Below are 19,514 nucleotides of genomic sequence, written 5' to 3' on the forward strand. Positions count from 1 at the left end.
GACATCAACACCACCACCACCTCTCAGAAAAACTGAGAAGGCAGGATCTCTAGCAGGAGGGAGTAAATCCTTCCAGGAATAATGCTCAAGTAACTCCAACACCTCAAACCACCCATTCTTTCCTCTGAGGAGACCTTAGACATAATAATGAGAATTTGATCATCTGAATTTTTTTTTTACCATCCAATAGATAAGAAATCAACTATAGAAATTCTGACTCCTGATGTCATTGTTCTGTTATCTTGGGCTCAGTAGACAAAAATAGATTGACCAAAAATTTCAGGTATTTTGATTCAACTCAAATATCCTGACGCTTTCAATCAGTATGTTCCATTGCCCATTTATCCACATTATATTCATCCCTTATAGTACTTTAATCTGTACTGCAGCTCTTTCAGTTGTGTGGCTTTTTGCTTGATAACTGCAGTTTTTTGAAGTCCAGGTTTCTCTCTCTTCTCTCTGGCAAAGGCCCATCATGTTTATCCTTCTGACACGTGGCCCTAGAGACTGAGTAGGAGCCATCAAATTTGCAGAGTTAGGAGAAATAATCTTTCCCAGCAAAGAACACCTTTCTTCTTAAAAAAAGCTTTGCCTATTGCCAAGAAATTCTAATTTAAGAAACCTTAAATTGATTGGCCTTAATTAAATGATTATTACAAACTCCCCCATGGCCAGCCTGTAGGCACAAGAGTAACAACCAACCAACCCAAACAACAGAATCAGAAATGAGTTACATTTCCCACTATCTCTAGTTTCTATCCAAGCTGCTCTTGAATACCGACACACCATGTTTCCTGCTTGCAACTCCCCTGAACAACCCAAAAACCTAGTTAGAGAGAAAAGGAATCCCTGTGCTTGCAGCTTTTTTTTTTTTTCTTTCATTGACTTCTGTGATTTTCCCATGCTAACTTTTTTACTCCTGTTGGGATTTGTTACAGGGTGTCCCCCAAATGCTCAAATGAGAGACAAGACTGGACTGATTAGATGATAAGAGTCATAATCTGATCCATGGATTGATCCATTTGATGGATTAATAATTCTGATGGATAAATGGTTGGTGACTATAGGCAGGTAGGGCATGGCTGGAGTAAGAACGTCACTGGTGACAGTACTTGGCAGTTTATGTTATCCCTGGGTCCTTGTACTCAAGCTCTTCCTGCTTTCCAGCTGTCATGAGCTGAGAAGCTTTCCGCCACCATACACTTCAGCCATCATGTTCTTCTACCTTACTTCAGGCCCAGAGCTATGAGTCAGCCCACCACCAAATGAACCTCTGAAACCTTGAGCAAAAATGAACTTTTCCTCTTCTGACTTGTTCATGTCTAGTCTTTTGGTCACAACCACTCAAAACTGACTAATACACTCCTGCTTTTTCCCTAAGGCTAGAACGGGAGGAATTCTTACTGATATTGATGGTGTGGAGTGATTAGTAATTCTCCTTGTTTCCTAAAAAAAGCAAGATGAGAGTTTAGAAGATAAATAATAAATAATAGGAAAACTCAAAACAGGAGTCTGCAGATTCAAAAGACTACAAGCTTTAATAGAAAGTTGAACCATTTTTAAAAGCTAGCTTTTCTGAAACAGGGAAATCTAAAATAATGCAAGTTGATGACTAAGACAGCTGAGTATGTTCACAAATATAAAAGTCAAGACAATAGGTAAAGGTTTTTCTAAAGTAATGGCACATGGCTTTCATTAATGCAATATGAGAACTCCTTGGGCTTCATGGCTCTTAGGTTTCTCAAAATTCTCTGTATTCCCTAAACTGGAACTTCTACCATAATTATCTGTGAGGTTTTCGTGATACCACCATCTATACAGTCATACACTCCCCAAAACTTTTTTTACATGATTTCTCCTTTGTGCTCAAATTCTGCTAACTTATTGCTCAAATATTCATGACATTTTTCCCCCTCTGTTCAAACTCTACTTCTAATACCTTGTTCGAGCTCACAGAAATCTTTACTGAGTGATGGAAATAATAATTTAATAGACTTACTCTGTGAGTCCAATCTTATCTCATTCAAACCTATGCTCCATAGATTTGATTATGGCTATGTATCTACAACAATGGTCAGCACACTGTAGCTTGAAAACCAAATCTGGCATGCTGTCTAAGTTTATGTGACCCATGAAAAAGTAAACTTAACATTTATTTTTTTTTAATTCTAAGAATTGTGGGGAACAGAGTGACATTCATGTGTCTGTGTATGGTCTATGGGTGTTCTGTGCTCTAACAGCATAGATCAGTAGAAACAAGAGGAACCTCAGGGTCCATAAAGTCTAAAATATTTACTACATGGCCTTTGGCAGATAAAGCTTTCCACTCCTGCTCTAAAGTGTGATGATTACCACATCATTTCTCTATTCAGAATTTGTTATCAATACTCCATCAGCTCTAACATAATTCCAGGCTCCAAAACATGCCATACAAATTCAGTTATCTGACCTTACTCTCTCTAGTCTCAGACTCCTGCCATATTGTATGGTGTGCTTGGATTTCTATGATTGCATACCCAGAAAATCACAATTTTCTCTTCCTTAACTACTTTACATTTCTTTATGACTATTGTGGTTATCTCCTCCAAGATGTCTCCCTAGATCTCCATCCAAAATGATGTGTTGTCCCACATACCACAGTATTTTATGATTATTGATTTCTGCATGTGTCTAAATTTCTGCATGTGTCTGGATTTTGAACTCAACAACACCTCAAAAGAGTGTCATTTATTTATTTGTAGTGAATATCACAGTGTGTCACTGTTTTGGTTTAGATATGAGGCATGCCCCCAAAAGTTCATATGTGAGAAGATACTAATTTCAGAGGTGAAATGATTGGTTTGAGAGCCTTAACATAATCCAAGCATTATTCCCATGATAGGAATTAACTGGGTAGTAACTGTAGGCAAGTCGGGTGTGGCTGCAGGAGGTGGGTTCCTAAGGGTGTGCCTTTGTGGTATATATTTTGTCCCTGGTAAACAGAGTGTGCGCTCTCTCTCTCTCTCTCTCTCTCTCTCTCTCTCTCTCTCTCTCTCTCTCCTTCCTGATTGACATGTTTGAGCTGCTTTCCTCTTCTGCCCTAATGTTCTGCATCATCTCGAGCCCACAGCAATGGAGCTGGCCATCTACAGACTGAGACCTCTGAAACATTAATGCCAAATAACAGTTACAGAGGTCCTTCTCTAAAATTGTTCTTGTTAAGTCTTTAGATCACAGTGATTAAAAAGAGCAGACAGAAACACACTTAATATTGATCGATAAGAGTTTGTTGAATAAATTAAAATGTATGACATATAATAGTAAAGGTTTAAAAGAGTTTATGTAAACTTATAAATATTATTGCTTGATAATAAAATATAGCATTAGTCATTTTTAAACAATCAATCTTGAACATTAAAAAATTTATTATTTTTAAAATATGTATAGAGCTATAAAAAGGAATTTCTTCAATATCTAACTTAAAAAATCAGGAATTTGTTTGATATCTCTAAGAAAATAATACCTAATTTCTTAAGTGTCTTATCATTCATTCCTTTTCCCCTTCAAAAAAAAAAAAAGAAGTATTTGGATTGATTAAATTGCATTTTAATGTATACATACATGTTTCTTAAAGAAAGCTTTGCCTCAAGTATGAAAAATTTTAAAATTGCTTTTTCTTCAAACTAATTGTTCCACAAAGAATATTTAGCTTTTGTTACCATAGAATAATGTTAGAAACTTGTCCAGACTTTACTAGGATTATTTTTTTCTTCTTTTATCATCACTGTTATCATCACCATTAATTCTCAGGATATTGCCTAATTTGATGAGGGAGCCACTATCTTGTGAACCTAATTTTTATGTTGCCAATCCCAATCCAAGTGAAAAGTAGTAATCTAACTACAAATGCTTGTGAGTTTTCATAGTGTTTTCTGTCTGTTATGCAATCTGAAACTTTTCATTTAGAAACTTGCTGTTATTATTTTGTCTTGATATTAGTTTTATTATTTTGCTACCCTTTTCCTCTAAAACAAAATAGCTACTCTAATCTTAATTACACTCTGTCCCTTAAGTAGGACTCATCCATTGCTCATCAAATGCAATTCCATTTTTTGTTGTTTAATTATGCAAAACTAGTAAATTCTCCAGTGGCTGAGATGAAGTATTTGGAGTGTGTGAATATGTGTGTGTTTGTGTGTGTGTGTGTGTCTGTGTGTGTGTGTAGGGCATATTCATACATGTATACACATACACAAATCATGGACTGATTGAGAGCTATTTTCCTACATTCTTGTTTAATGCTAGACACCTTCTCTCAGCTTGACATATTTAGTTTATCTTGTGACCATCCAGTTTGTTGTTTTCCTGCTGAGCGTACACTCTTGCTTTTGTAGACTGTGTGGAAAGGTTTGCTCTTTAAGAAGTTAATAGGTAAAGAGAGGCTGGTATTTGAGGCAAACGTTTTCTTGGGAGGATCCTCACTGCTGACATTTGCTTTCCTTCCAGATCTCAATCTGCAGGCCTATGGGGCTCTGCGCTCAGCCCATCTGTTGGAGCAGACCTATGCCAAGATGATCTGAATATGACTAAGAAAAATGAGGAGGGATTTTTGAAAAATTACTTTCCTAATCATGTTTTTCCCAAGCAAAGCCATATTGTTGGGATTAACATATTCTTTCCATCCAGAACAAACTGATAACTTTTTGGAGATAAACATCAAACAGAGCCTTTTGAAATGTCCATTTACATGGGGAAAGTGTTAGATTTAATGTTTCATATGTTTCTATTCATGATTTTTATCATGATGTTGTTATCTATCATTAATAACAATTAAATTCATCAACATACTGAGGAAACATTAAGTACCTGAAATGTACAAAGCAAAGCTAATATAAAGTCTTAACTATGCAGAAATAACTAAGATGTGTTTCCTTCACTCAAAACAGTTCTAAACTAGGCATGACAGAACTAAGATGTCTGCAGATAAATAATATAAGTACCATTTGTACACACACACACACACACACACACACATAGCATTGTCTTAATATTGATACCAACTAAATCTTTCTACTGTGTAATAGTACTTCACTAAAGTCTGTTATTATCTGAATTTAATATTATAGCAAGTTATCCCAATTTTACAGATAAATAGCCTATAGATGAAGAATAGTTATGGCCCCAGGTTTTATAGATAGAGGTACAGAATTTTTGTCTTATCCCCAACCCCTGATATTTACCAATGAGCTATAAATGCCAGGGAAAGCAAACAGAAAAATGGAAAAACCAAACCATGTTTAATGCTATACCAGATGACTGCCTCCACTAGAGATGATGTAGGAACTGATGTTAGAAATAATAAATTTATTTCTAGGACAATGTTCTTGGGACAGTTTCTGCCTGGAAGTCTACTGAAGGGATTTAAAGTAGGTCAGATGAGCCTGGCCTTGCTCTGCCTCATTCAACCCCATCTTCCTGCCTTGAACATAGATGCAACAGTCAAAGCTTCTGCCCTCGTATTGCAGCAAGAGAGAGAAAGAAACTGTGGCACAGGCTCCTTGATGAACACAGTTCACTGTTGTTTCCCTCTACATTTATTGCTAAGTGAGAAAAATAAAGGCCTGCTGTTTCAAGCCATTATAAAATTGGATTTTCTATTATTTGCAGCTGAACAGTAACTTAAACAACAAAATCCATCTTTAACCTGAGCTGTTGACTCTGTTGTCATCTACATTCTTTTCAACATTTTTGACTCTGTTCTTGGTTTTGGAATCACTACCTGGTTAATCTCCCTTGCTTTCCTTTGTAGACGCTCCCTTTACTTCCCACCTGTTAAATAATGCTATTCCCCAAGGTTTCCTTTTCATCTTATAAATTAACCACTGCATTCCTGTTTTTAATGGCGTACTCTAAGTGAGCTCATCCATCTCCTTGTGGTCAAATAGCTGTGTAGTGTAGTCATAAAATTGCCTTAACCATGACATCATATGCATTTGACTCTCCAACCTGTATTTCTAGACCTTTCCACAGAGCTCCAGACACAAAGATATCCAACAGTCATTTCAAGTTTAAAATATTCACTATTTGTGTCTGATCTCTTCACATAAATCTTATTTGTGATCTATTTAGATGCCTAAGTCAGAAATCTAGTAGATATTTTAGACTTTTCCACCTTCTCTATTGATTTCTAGCCAGACACCAAACTCTGTCCAACTGTAATAATCCTGAATCTATATGTTCCTTCCTTGCAGCCACTAAGCCTAAGCTTTTCACAGCATTGCTCACCTGAATTACTGCAGCAGGCACTTAATGGATCTCCCTGCCTCAAATTCCTTCATTCCAATCAATTGCCCGACATCCTAACCAGACTGATGTCTCTAATAGAAGTGCCTTGGTACTATTTGTCCACTGAGATCCTTCAAGGCTTTTCTAGCACATTTAAAGATTTAGGGCAAACTTTTAGCATGCCATTTCCTGCCCTCTAATCTCTTTTATTTCCTCCAGCTCTGCTGCCCCTTGCACGCATTTCTGTTTGTTGAAGAAATAGCTGTTGACCTCATGATATGAGTGAAAACCACACTCACTGCCAAATTCATGCCCTGTCTGGGCCCCCATTAAGCTTACAGTTAAGTGGGGGTGGCAGACAATAAAAATATCAAAGATACAATCAGCTTGTCATAGTAAAATAAATGAAGCAGATTCTATCATTGAGAATAATGGTGGTGAGAATACTTTGGATTGTATGGCCTGGAAATCTCTCTCTGAAAAGAGAACATTGAAACTGAGGCAGAAAGATGAGGAGGACTCCACAATGCCAAGTGTTGAATGGAAATGTATCCTAGGCATCAGGAAGAGTAATTACCAATGCCCCGAAGAGGAAAAGCCTGACAGTTTCTAGAAATTGTCAGAAGAACAGTGAGGTTGGAGAATAAGTAGTGAGAGGTGTTGTGTGTTATTGGTGCATTATAATTATATGGAGTAGTGGGATTCATTATGCATATGAGATAATTTGATCAGTCTCTTTCCCCAGGACCTCTCCTCTCACTCCCCTCCTCCTTCACCATGATTCACTTGCTCTACCAATATAGAGAGGGATGATTTTAAGGTGAACTCTATGTAATTCTGTAATCTTCCCCAAAACAGGACCAACTCTCCATTACTTCTTTTTTAGAAGCATTTGTTATTTTGTTGTTATTATTGCTATTATTATAATATTTCCTTAAAACCCTCTTTTATCTTTGTCAGCTTAAATTCTATTCTTAAGTCCCTTTGGAAAATAGAGTTAGACATCCTTTCTCTACCCTTCTATCTCACTCTGTGAGTAACTTGCAATCATGATTGTATTCTAATGTAGTAACTCACTTGTTCCCCCCACTAGACTAAATTCTTTATGGGCTTGTACTGGGTCTTATTCCTCTTTAAATCAATAACTTCTATCAGAGAATTATGTGCCTAGCACATAATTAGAACCTAACAAATGTGTCTTAGATAAATGGATGAATGAATGAAGAACTGTGATGCTCTTCCATTACTACTTCTGTATGTGATTGAGAAACTATTAAAGGGGAAAAAATGGGAGAGAAAGAGAGGGTTTGGGTATGAGATTCCATTTGGCTTTACAATCACATGCAGCTGGGGAGAAGAGGGCTACCATTCTGCCCACTGTAAAGAAGAGAGACCAGAGGCAAGACAGGTGAAATCACTTACACTGGCAAACAAATCAGTAAAAGAGTTAAGTGTGACCCCTAGCCTGGCATTCTGCAAAACAAGTGCTGCCCTTTAATTTGAAAAACAGACATAAAAGCAGCATTTTCTCTGACATACATGGACACTTGCACCATGGGCTAGAGAGTGTTGTCATTCTTGTTGTTGTAGTTTGATTAATCGTCTGTGTGTGGCTCACTGTCACTTTATTCAGGTCTCTGCTAAAATGTGAACTCTTGAGAAACGTGTTCCCTGAGTCCATGTTAAACTTCACTATCCCTACTCAGGAAGCTCTTTGGGGGGTTTTAAAAAATAACATTCTTCCCTACCTGGAATTTTCTATTTATGTGCCTGTTCCTTATGAAAGCAGAACTTGGAGCTTAATAACTTTATGGAGCCATTGACTTGAATAAGAAAGTTAATCATAACTCCTTCCTCCTTCACAGTGTCCTGTTACCTATTAGAAATGAGATGGATATTCCTTTCCTTTTGTAAAATACAGTGCCCTATTCCTGACAAAACAGCTCTAGACGAATCTATTCAAATCTCTAATGACAGACAATGTTTCCATGTCCTTTCTATGGAAATATTTTATTTTGCACTGCTTGTAATATGTGAAAGCTAGAAAAATGTAATAAGTAACATGTGTCTTTTTGTTAGTCGATACGGGATATCAGTTTTGTCTGCCTTTTATTTATCTTAGCCAATTTTACCTTAACTCTTTACTATCTACACAAAGGACACAAGTCAACCTGATACTCTGTGCAATCCTGAGGTTGGTGTGAGGAACACTGAAGGCCATCTGTACCACTAATGCCAAAAATATAGTCTCCTCCTTGTTGTGATTGATGGCAGAAGGTACCAGGCTTTCCTACAAACAGCCCCACGTACTAATAATTTGCACTTCCTCAAATAATTTAAAAGTATATTTCTAAATATCTTGTAAATATGGGAAGATTTGCCACACCCTCCTTAAGAGGTTATTGTCTCTGAAATTGTAGCTCATTTTAATAAGGTTGTTTCCCATCTATTCTTATTTCCTACTTTAACCTCATATCAATTTGAAATCCATCGAAGTGTCACATTTGGGATTTGTTACCGAGGGAAACTTAACTGTCAGATTTTCTGTTCCCTTTTAGAGGATGAAGAATGCTCTGTAGCTTTTACTTATTTTATGTGATAGATGAAGGAAAACAGTAAGGGCAACAAATGTGTAGACAGGAAAGCAAATCTGGAAAGTACTTGGGCACCACCATGTGGCGAACGTTTGGTATTTTTTGAAGCTATCCTCATGTTCTCTTCATTCTATTCTACTTGCATACACAATTTTTGTTCCATTACCTTCCTAAAATCTAGCTCTCCCATTACCCTTGTAAAGGTGAATTTTTATTATAAAGTAAATCAAGAGAAGTCTCAGAAATTGATTTGAAGGATATTTAACTTTTTCGCCAAAGCTCATTTGCTCTTCACTTTCTCTCTCTCTCTCTCTCTCTCACTCACTCACCTTTGAATGCAAAATAAGTGGAAAAGTTCTGACACACAAGCTTCACTTAAGGATTTTCAATAAAAGAACATTATCTGTGAACTAAATCAATTATTTTTGCTGGGGTTCCCATCTGTGTTCACAGCTTCAGGCCTGTGTACCTATGTTCCAATAGGAAAGAGCATCATTCCTCTGACTATTTTCATTTACAAACATTAATGTAGCCTACTAGTGACTATTTCTAGTAATTCACAAACCCTGACATTTAGTCCTTGAAAATCCTCTGCGATGACATCATCTCCATCTTTACCAGGTCCCCCACCACCTTCAATCACCACATCTGCTTTGCTCTTCCTTTGGGGGTCCAATCCTTTCTTGGCTCCTCATTGTCTATAGTTCACCTACTGCTCATTCCTATCAGCCTCATAAGTTCTGCAGAGACTTTCAACACTATTGTTCTCAATCTCCAGGCTCAGACCTATTTGGCTTTTACATAATCTCAACTTGAGGAGATCGGTTCTCTGTCTGTAGCCATGGTATTGTTCTATACATTGGGTCCACCATTAGTCCTACAGCACCAACCCTCAATGCTCAGGTCCACCAGCAACCGTATTCTCCCTCCCTTTGCTGTTGGCCCACCCGGTATGTACTCCTGCCACAAGAACCTAGCACACAACCTCAACATGGGGGAAGAACACAGCCTTGGATTCTGACCTCTTTGGAAGATTAAACTGCCTGTGGCCAATTTATATCAATATTTCTATTGAAATGCTTCAGGTTAAACCTAGGAGCCAAACTTATTCAGCCAGAGTTCTTCCCTGTCCAAGCCAGCCTCTCACTTGTACCCATCTGCTAACCCCTGTTCCCATCAAAGGCCTTATCAGCACACGTTAATTGTGATCACAGGAGGTTTTACTCCCAAATCATTCCAGCTCTTCCTCATTGCTCTCTGCACTAAGATAACTTCACTTATTTGTATTTCCTGCCTCATGATGCTCGTGCACTTTCATGAATATTAAACCAACCTACCTTCCTTCCTTCCTTGCTTCCTTCCTTCCTCCAGATGTCACAAAGCTTTCTCTGGTATATTGACCTGAAGTGAAGACTTTGCTTCACAAAGTTGAATGTGATTATGTACTAATGATTTTGCCCTTGGGAAGGGCAAAATCGTTAGTACATAAATTGAAGGTTTGGTTGCATGTATCTGCAGTCCTGGAATTGGTAATGACTCAGGATGTTTTTACATGTTATTTTAATTTCTGAAAACCAGGACATAGGTTTTAGAGCCTGGTATCATTCTGTGTATACAGAAGATAACATGGAGTCTTTAATAATTTAATTGTATGTTATTCATTTAATTCTGCCTTGAAAACATCAATATATTTAGATTTTTTTCCATAAACTACAGGATCTTTTTATTGCCTAAACATAAGTCAAACATAGCTGGTGTATACTTTTAATTGTTTATCCAACCTGATCCTGGATGACCAGGGACTCTATTCATGAGTCTTTGTTTTTGTACAGTTAAAAGGTATTGTTTTGTGATAATGCTTTTTTGCATGAATGCATGTGTAATACCAAACAAAAAAAGGCCTATCCATTAAAGAGCAATATGCTATACGTATACACATTCAAAGCCATTATATAAGTGAGGAACTGTGTGTAATATACTGAAAAGATTTGAAGTCACAAAACCGAGTTCCATTTTTGTTCCCATAACTGTATTACCTACTTGCCAGCATTTTATTTCAGTGAAAACTGCTGTTGTGAAAATGGAGAAATTAAAGCTTTCTTTGGGAAAGGGTGTATTTTTGTGTGTATGTATGTGAAAAAGAGTGTAATTGAAGATTATAAGTCTAAAATGTGGCGAGTGACTGGTACATTTCACTTGGTCTACAATAACTACATTTTTTCATTATTAATTCATTTTAATTTAAAGACCAAAACAGTATTTTTATCTCTTCTATTTTTCTTTCTTCTGTGTCTCTACAAATTTTTCTTCTTCACTCTTTTCATCTGTTCCTCTTTTCTTTCCTCTCCTTTTTCCTAAAAAGCATGAAAATGTAAAAGAGAAGCAATATGTATCACATTGCTATAGACCAACTGCTGTGTTTCCTTTGACCCTCTCTGGCCTAAGAATTATAATTTGTAGTAATTTGATACTAAATTTAGGAAAATTTATAATGGTACTTTTAGTTGGAGAGTAATTAAATATGAATTCAGGGCAATTAAATTTGAACTCAAACTGAGTTTTAAATTGCAGAAATACATCTCTTCTTTTCCAGGTTGAAGATGAATCAGCAAAATATTTAGTAAAATGATAATTCAGAAAGAAGGAGCCTTCGTGGCAGAGGAGAAATCACTCTGGCCTTGTCATTGGACCTAGGAGTAGTGCCATTTGGGTTGAGTTTTTGAGACAGACCAAACAGGAAGGTTAACTTGTTCCTCTATGTTTCTGATGTAGTTATTATAATGAGAATGACATCTGAATGGTCTTGTGAAACTGTTGAGTGCTCTAATAAGTATAACTAATTATCAAAGTGTTGAGAAGGGCTGGGCGCCATGGTGCACACGTGTAATTCCAGCAGTTTAGGAGGCTGAGACAGGAGGATGGCAAGTTCAAAGCCAGCCTCAGCAAGACCCTGTCTCTATATAAAATACAAAATAGGTCTAGGGATGTAGCTTAGTGGTTGAGTGCCCCTGAGTTCAATCCCTGGTACTCATCCACTCCCCAAAAAAGAAAAGAAACCAGTTCCCTAAGTTTGGTAAACTACTTACTTCAGATGCATGCCTTGCGAACAACTATTTGACTAGGTCATCCACATACCTTAAAAGTTATAAAATAATTTGAGACATTGTTGATAGGTTAATCTTAAGAAAGTACAATCATTACATGCATATACACACATACACTTAAAACTTGGATAAGGGTGAAAATATGTATCAGTTACACAATTTCCTTATCCAAATTGAGAGATGTTCAACTGGCAGATATGTATGAATTTGGGGCCCTTACAATAGCAAACTACCAATCAATAGCCAAAATAAGAAATTATCCAAATCATTCTAAAGCAGTCCAGCAGATTGTTCTAAGAGACACAGTTGTGTAATGCTAGGTACTTAACTAAATATGTAACATAAAACTAGAATTTGGGTACATTATATTAAGGCCTATAATTTGAAGCATTTTTACATGGTGTGTGCTAATTCCTATATATATTTTTGGTAATTATCCTTGGTAACTTCTAATAATAATATTCATTTTGCTAAGAAACTTTCTGATTTATGGAAGCTACTCTAGTGGCATATTTTCATTTGGGACAACAAATAAGGTCATATATCAAACAATTTCATTCATTATGTCCCAACATCACCAGAGCCCTAGCTGGACTGAAGAACCCTAGTCCCGTGCACCTCCATTCTCAACCAATGTGACACTGGGAAAAGCAGAGTCATTCAGGAGACTTGGGCAACTGGATCATCTGCCTGGACTTGGAGCTTTAGAGTGCTCCACTCTGCCCTCTTCCCACTGTTCTTCTCATCACAAAGTGAGTAATCTATTGCTCCAAGGATGTACATACTCAGAATCTCTACCCTTCTTCTCAATCTGTTTCTCCTCTAGGGGCAAGGATCCAGCTTTAGGTAGTGATGGTTCATTGGTGGTTGGTTTGGTTTGGTTTGGTTTTGCTTTTTCCATACTCTACTATAGATAAATACTTAGAAAGAATGCATTAAAAATAATTTTAGAAAGATAAAATGTTTTAAATATATATAAATGATAAGCTTCTAATTTTTCTTATTAGCTTCAATAGACATAAAAAATACCCTATTAAATTGCTATCCAGTTTCTAAAGCTCTTACTCTCAATTTTTGCACATATCTTTTTGAGGTCCAATAATGGTCACAGAAAATAGCTGTTCATGGGTACATTGTAATTGGCACACTTCTAAATCATGCTCCCAATACTCAGGACCCCAGGAACTCCTATGCAAAAAGTCCCAAGCCAGTTCCAAGGGCCAAAAAACTCTCCTATAGGTTCATTTTTCCCCAACGGGCCAAAGAAACTGCAAGACCAAATAAGTACCCTGAGGACAGCTGTTGGTGTTGGGGTGGGGGGTGTGGAGGTTGCATGAAGCTTAGACACGTTGGCCGAGGTGTCTCTGCATGATAACATGGTGTCTCAAGCAGAACTGGAGGTAGGATGAGGAGGGAGTTCAGGCCCCAGGATTGCTTCCTTTCACCTATTTCTTCACTCCCTGAGGTGTTTGAGTAGGTTGGGATAAAATTTCTTTTTTGTCAGTTTGTGTTTCTGAGGGCCCTGTTGCTGCCCAGCCTACTATTCCCAGAGCTACTAGAATTCCTGGACTAAACCCATGGTTCAATTCTGCCTTTCACATTGCATTTCCCCAGTCCTGCTGCATTGCATGTTCTCTGTATTTGCTTCCCATTCTCATCTGGAGATACTGCTGTTTACTTTTCTGACAATGAACCTGCTAAACTGTTAGCATATAATTAAAGGAAACTTGAGTTATTCATATCCTAAATTCATACATTCCGAAGACTTTTGCATATAAACAGATTTTCTGAATTCTGAATTGCTGTAACACCTTTTTGATTGATAACCCTATTCTTGACTTAGATATACCAGGAATCCTCAGTTTGATTAAGTTCAGCAAGGATGTATTGCGTACCTGCCTAAAATAGGGCCAGGATCATGTCAGGTGTCCTGAATCCAACACTGTATGAGATCAAGCCCATCCACTCAAAAAGTCAACAGTCTCTAGAAGAATGATAATAAAGTTAAACTACAGTAAGCCAAAAAAAAAAAAAAAAAAAGTCAACAGTCTAATGGACCTTTGGTATGATGTGGGACATGAAACTTGAGAGTTGAGACAGGATATCTCAAATCTCACAGCTATGGCTCATAATCCAGTGACCTTTTCAATTTATCATTCTTTCTCACATGTCTGATAAACAAGCAAGGAGAAGCTGCTCAATTATGTTAATCTTTGCTGCATATTATATACATCCAAAAAAAATCTATGTAATAGGGAGGTTTTGCAAGGTCTACTAAATCCCTTTCAATTCATAGGAGGGATCAAGAGTTGGAAAGTGTCAGTGAGAGCTGGAAGTCACACACTTGGGATTTAAGTCTGAGTGTCTTAATCTTCAGTTTCTCCTTGATCAACCTAACCTCTCAATGTGTTTTCTCATCTGTGAAATGGGAATCGTGTCTATGTCACTGTTGTTATGACATTAATGATATATGTGAACATAATTATCAGCATTACAGGCTTATATTAGGAACTTAGCAAATAAGAATTCCTCTTCCCTCTTTGTCCATATCTTGAAAATTAAGTCCTTGAGCATTTACTTGTAAATGCACATGTTAAAATATGTCAACTAGTTTTACTAACCTACAGATTATGGAGTTATCAGTGATTATTTTTTACTTTGATTTTTTTTTTCATTTTTAGTTTTCTGATCTTGTATTACTAGTATAATATGTCACTTTTCAAAAATAAAATAAATATTTAATTGTCACCATAAAAATACTTGAGACTCAAATTCACTGTAACTTCTGCCTAGTTCAATATTGGATTTTTTTATTAATAGTTTTTTTTTAAATTTTGAATTTACAGAAAAAAAAATGAGAAGATACTGCCAAGTACCTATCTAATCCCCAAATCCTGCACACAGTTTCCCCAATTATTAGTATCTTACACTAGCATGATACATTTACTCTAATTAATGAACCAAAATGGATGCACTGTTAGTAAACAAAGTCTGAGGTTTATTAAGATTTCCTGAGGTTTTACCTGAAGTCAGGGGACTTCAGGATCCCATCCAGGCTGCCATGTTATACTTTGTTGGTTTTGATAATCTCAATAGTTTCCAGGAGTAATGGTCACATATATTGAAAGATGTCCTATTTTGTCTGATGTTTTTCTCATGGTGGGACTGGAATAATAGATTTTTGAAAAGAGCACCAAGTGAAAGTATAGTTTCAGCCCACATTTATCAACATGTTGTAACTGCTAATGGTGATCTTGATTAGCTGACTGCAGTAGTACTTGTTAAGTTTCTTTTCTGTGAAGTCACCCTCCCCCACTCCTTTTTCCATTCTCTATTCTTTGGAAGGAAGCCATAATGCACAGCCCACATTTAAGGAGCATGGAGTTAGGCTCCACTCCTGGAGGCTGAAGTGTCCACATCATTTTTTAGAACTCTTCTGCATTTATTAATTTATTCAATCATTTACATCAGTATGGAGTTGTGGATATATATATATTTTTTGAGGATTATAATTCAATACCGCTTTATTTATTTTGTTGCTCACATTGACCCAAATTTGAGAATTGGGAGCTCTTTTACTCTTTCATTTTGGTTCCTCTGCTCTTTCTGTGTGTGTGTGTGTGTGTGGGTGTGTGTGTAGACACACACGTGCAAAAAAAGAGAAAGAAATGTGGTTTGTTCATCCCAGCATTTGCTCAAATTATGGCAGTGGAAGATCCCTCAGACTCATTGTGTATTTCCTGCCCCAGTGTTACAATCAACTATACCATCAAAAAGCCCCAGTTCTTTCTAATGGAGAGGGGCTTTAGAAACCCAGGTCTGGGCACTGCTGTGCTCAGTGCTCCTGCAGTGCTGTTTCTTTTAGGCATTTGTATTTTAATGGTCACATGTATTCTACCTTGCATATGATTTAAAGTGATATTTCAAGAAAACACCACTGAGTGCTTTTTGAAAATACTTTATTCCATAGAGTTTTACAGTATTTTTAGTTTGATTAATGAAAGTTTCATTAACTCCTCAGAAGTTATTGTGTACATGAAATAAAAAAGATGATTTTTTATAGAAAATAAGTGTTAATACACACATTTCCCCCATCTTACCAGTACTTTTCCTTTCTAGAATATAACCATCTCAGTTTTTCTCAGATTCATGAGGTTTCCAGGATGTAGAAATTTCAGTTTTGCAACTAAAAAAATGCTGGGCAAGCATTGGTTAACTCCACCACCCTATTTACAACTAATAACAATTATAATTAGGCACTGAATAGAGATATTAGATAAAGATTCATAGATATGTAACCTTGTAAATGTGTATGCATTTATATAAAAATTGGGATTGTGTCTGAATATTTTCATCATAGTATCAACAATTTGTTCAAAAGGTGCTCAATAAATATTTGCAAATTAAATGAGTCATCAGTTATTTAATGTTAACTTGAATTCAAAACATATTTGATTAATGCCATAAATATATGGCACTTACCTGTTGAATTTCCTTATACTAGTTCATTATATCCATATTTTCTCTTCCCTGTCAGTATTTTTTAATGTCATGATAGTTAGGAGCTTTAAGCCATGTCTGTATTGAGTTCAAACCTTTAGTAACACAAAGCACCATCATCCTGATAAACAAAACCTGAGATTTGCATTTATCAGCAGGAAATTATATTCTTGCATTTCTAGTTTTCTAAATTTTCTTAATGTAATATTCCTTTTTTGAATACTTTTGTATTTTTGCTGCAAAAGTCTTTATACAAAATAATGATATTTGCTTGTTTTTTAACACATACTAAACATTTTCTATTGGATGGTGGTTTGACTTGCTTGATATATATTTCTACTTGGGAGAATTTGGTTTGTGTATTTCTAGTCATCAAATCTACTCGTTATTTCTTTTATTTATTTATTTATTTATTTAAATTAATTAATTAATTAATTTTAATTAGGTATATATGACAGCAGAATGCGTTTTGATTCATTGTACACAATTGCAGCACAATTTTTCATTGCTCTATTTGTACATGATGTAGCATCGCACCATATGTGCATTCATCTATGTACCTAATAATTTCTCTCTGGTGTCATTTGTGAGATTTTAAAAAGGTTATTAGTTACAAAAACAGCATCAAAAGTGGTTGTGTGCTGAATCATAAACACCTGGCTCTATCAGTTATGAGAAAACAAATGTTACAAAATCATAGCAGAAAATCATAATTAAGTTGTGCGGTCATTCCCCAGGATAGTATCCCCTTGCAGACTTTGTGACTGGCACAGTGGTGTTTATCTATGAGCCAGAACAAGACTATTACCCCATTTCATAAGCCAACAAGTAGCTGTTACTTGGTTTGAGAAGTGGCTGCAAAAGCAGATCCAGCCTGGTGCCCAAGTAAGACCTGTGGGACTATAAAAATTAATAGGCTTCAATATTCTTGTTTTAAAAGAATATGATTCTTTTATTTAAAATACTTCATTTTCTTTTTATTTCCACAAAAACCTAGAAAACATACATTCCCTGTTCTATTTCATAGTGCTGCTTTGTGTGTGTTGGTATGAAAGGAAAAATTACAAACATCACTTAAATGTCTTCTAAATAAGTTAGGGATAAAAGAGTAAGACAACCTCTGTTCAGTATGATTGGATCAGCATTGCTAATGTAATTTTCAAATGCATGTGTATGAATCCATAGTGACACTGTACAAAGAAAAAAAAATGGCCACTGCATGTAAATTGCTTGTATTTTCCAGTAAATACTAATCCAATTCTGGTAGTAACATTTACTGTGCAAAATGGATTATGTTCACTCTTTCCTTTGAAGGTGTTTGCAAAGTGTGTTTACTTGTGATTTAACTTCAAAGAATATTGAAGCTCTTGAAAAGATTAAGGGCTTATGAGTTGCTTTAGGTAAAGAAATTAATCAAATACAGAACAAAATAAAATAGCAAGGTAAATATAGAATTTCAATATAAGATTTAAAATGGGCAGAGCTGTCCTTGTCTTACAGAATTACAGTCTGAAACCCTAAAGCCTCAAATACCATAAGTGAAAAGGAGTCTTTTTAAAAAAAATAAGTCAATTGAACACAGTAAACTCCTGCTTGAAAAGAGGCAAAGCATAAAAGATATACTTCTTTGAAAATAAACTTGAATCTGTAGTGTTCTTTCAAGGAATAATTAATCTATGCATAGTCAAAATTTCTGACAGAAAGTTTATATGATGCTGTTTTAACTCTTAGTGATAATAATACTAGTCAGAATCCACTGAGTACTTGCCATGACAAGATGCTATCTCAGATATCTTGCATGTAGTAATTGAATTCTCATAAAAATCTTATGAAAAAGCTGCTATTATCCCCAGTTTATATGAAGACATTTATACAGAAACATTTGCTAATTCTGAGGTTACAACTGCATAATTATTAGTAGTAATATTAATAATTTATTCAAATATTTAAGTTAAAAACCGTAAGTGCATGGAATTAATCAGGAGAAGTCATAGCAGGTTGTCACTGTATCAATAATAGAGTTATGAAGGGAGCTAGTCAAGAAAAAAGTAACGGTGATAATTGAAGCCTTACCACTTCAATAATGAAAGGAAAGATGTGTTTATTGGTACCACACAGAAAGTAGTGGATGGTAAAAGTGTGATCGAGAATTGAGGAAAAGCTCTTCCCACAATATATTTCTGCACAAAGTGCTCATTCAAAATGTATTTGAAAAAGAACATAGAAGTGTTTGCTTTACTCTAATGTCAGAGAAAACTCAAGTGTGATTTTCTTTGAACTCAGAATTCATTCTCAGATATGAATAATCATTCTTTATTGGGCCAGGCTGTGTTCCAGGCTTTACAATTTAAAAAAAAAAATTACAACCTAGAGTCATTGAACCAGGTTTTACAGACTATGGCATCGTTTCTGAGAGACATGGTGGCAATAATCATGGGGAAAAGGGGAATGTCCTGGGGGTTAGTGTGTGCCAGGAGCAGGACTTGTGCTCAGCAGTCTCATAAAGACCCTATACAGGCCTCTCTCAGAGGCTGTGACTAATCCCTGTCTAAACTCCAAACTGTTCTGTGGGTGAGATAGATGTCTGCTGGCATCAATGTGGTGTAGACTCTGCCAACATTAACTCCTGTGAATCATGGAAAAATCCATGAAGAAAATAATGAGAAATACAGGAAGAAGGAGTACATTTTAATTTGAAGAAGAAACATATCCATGTCTCAAGATGTAAGACTTGTTTTACATTCACTAAATTGTTACCTACCTGAAAAAAGACTTTCAGTATTTTTTTTAATTTATGTAATTTCTAAAGTTTTGTTGTGAGGAATTAAAGACTCTGCACCTTACTAACAGTCATATCAAATTTTAAATGAACATATCTTAAGAGATTGTGCACATCAACTATGCTTAAAAATTTAAGATACAAATAACTAAAAGTCATTTATGGTTCTATCTTGCACAATTCTTACCAATTTTAGTAATGATAGTAGCTATAACAGAAGGTTTTTGTTTTGGTTTGGTTTGGTTTTTTGGTACCAGAGATTGAACTCAGGGG

General features: G+C 36.0%; 1 protein-coding gene across 1 annotated transcript in view; it reads left to right on the forward strand.

Annotated features, from left to right (window-relative positions):
- The window catches only part of Ralyl (RALY RNA binding protein like), a 322,124-nt gene that overhangs the window by 82,192 nt on the left and 220,418 nt on the right, over positions 1 to 19,514 (forward strand). The window lies entirely within an intron of this gene.

The sequence above is a fragment of the Callospermophilus lateralis genome, chromosome 16 (genome assembly GCF_048772815.1).
Source record: "Callospermophilus lateralis isolate mCalLat2 chromosome 16, mCalLat2.hap1, whole genome shotgun sequence".
NCBI classification, from domain to species: Eukaryota; Metazoa; Chordata; class Mammalia; order Rodentia; family Sciuridae; genus Callospermophilus; species Callospermophilus lateralis.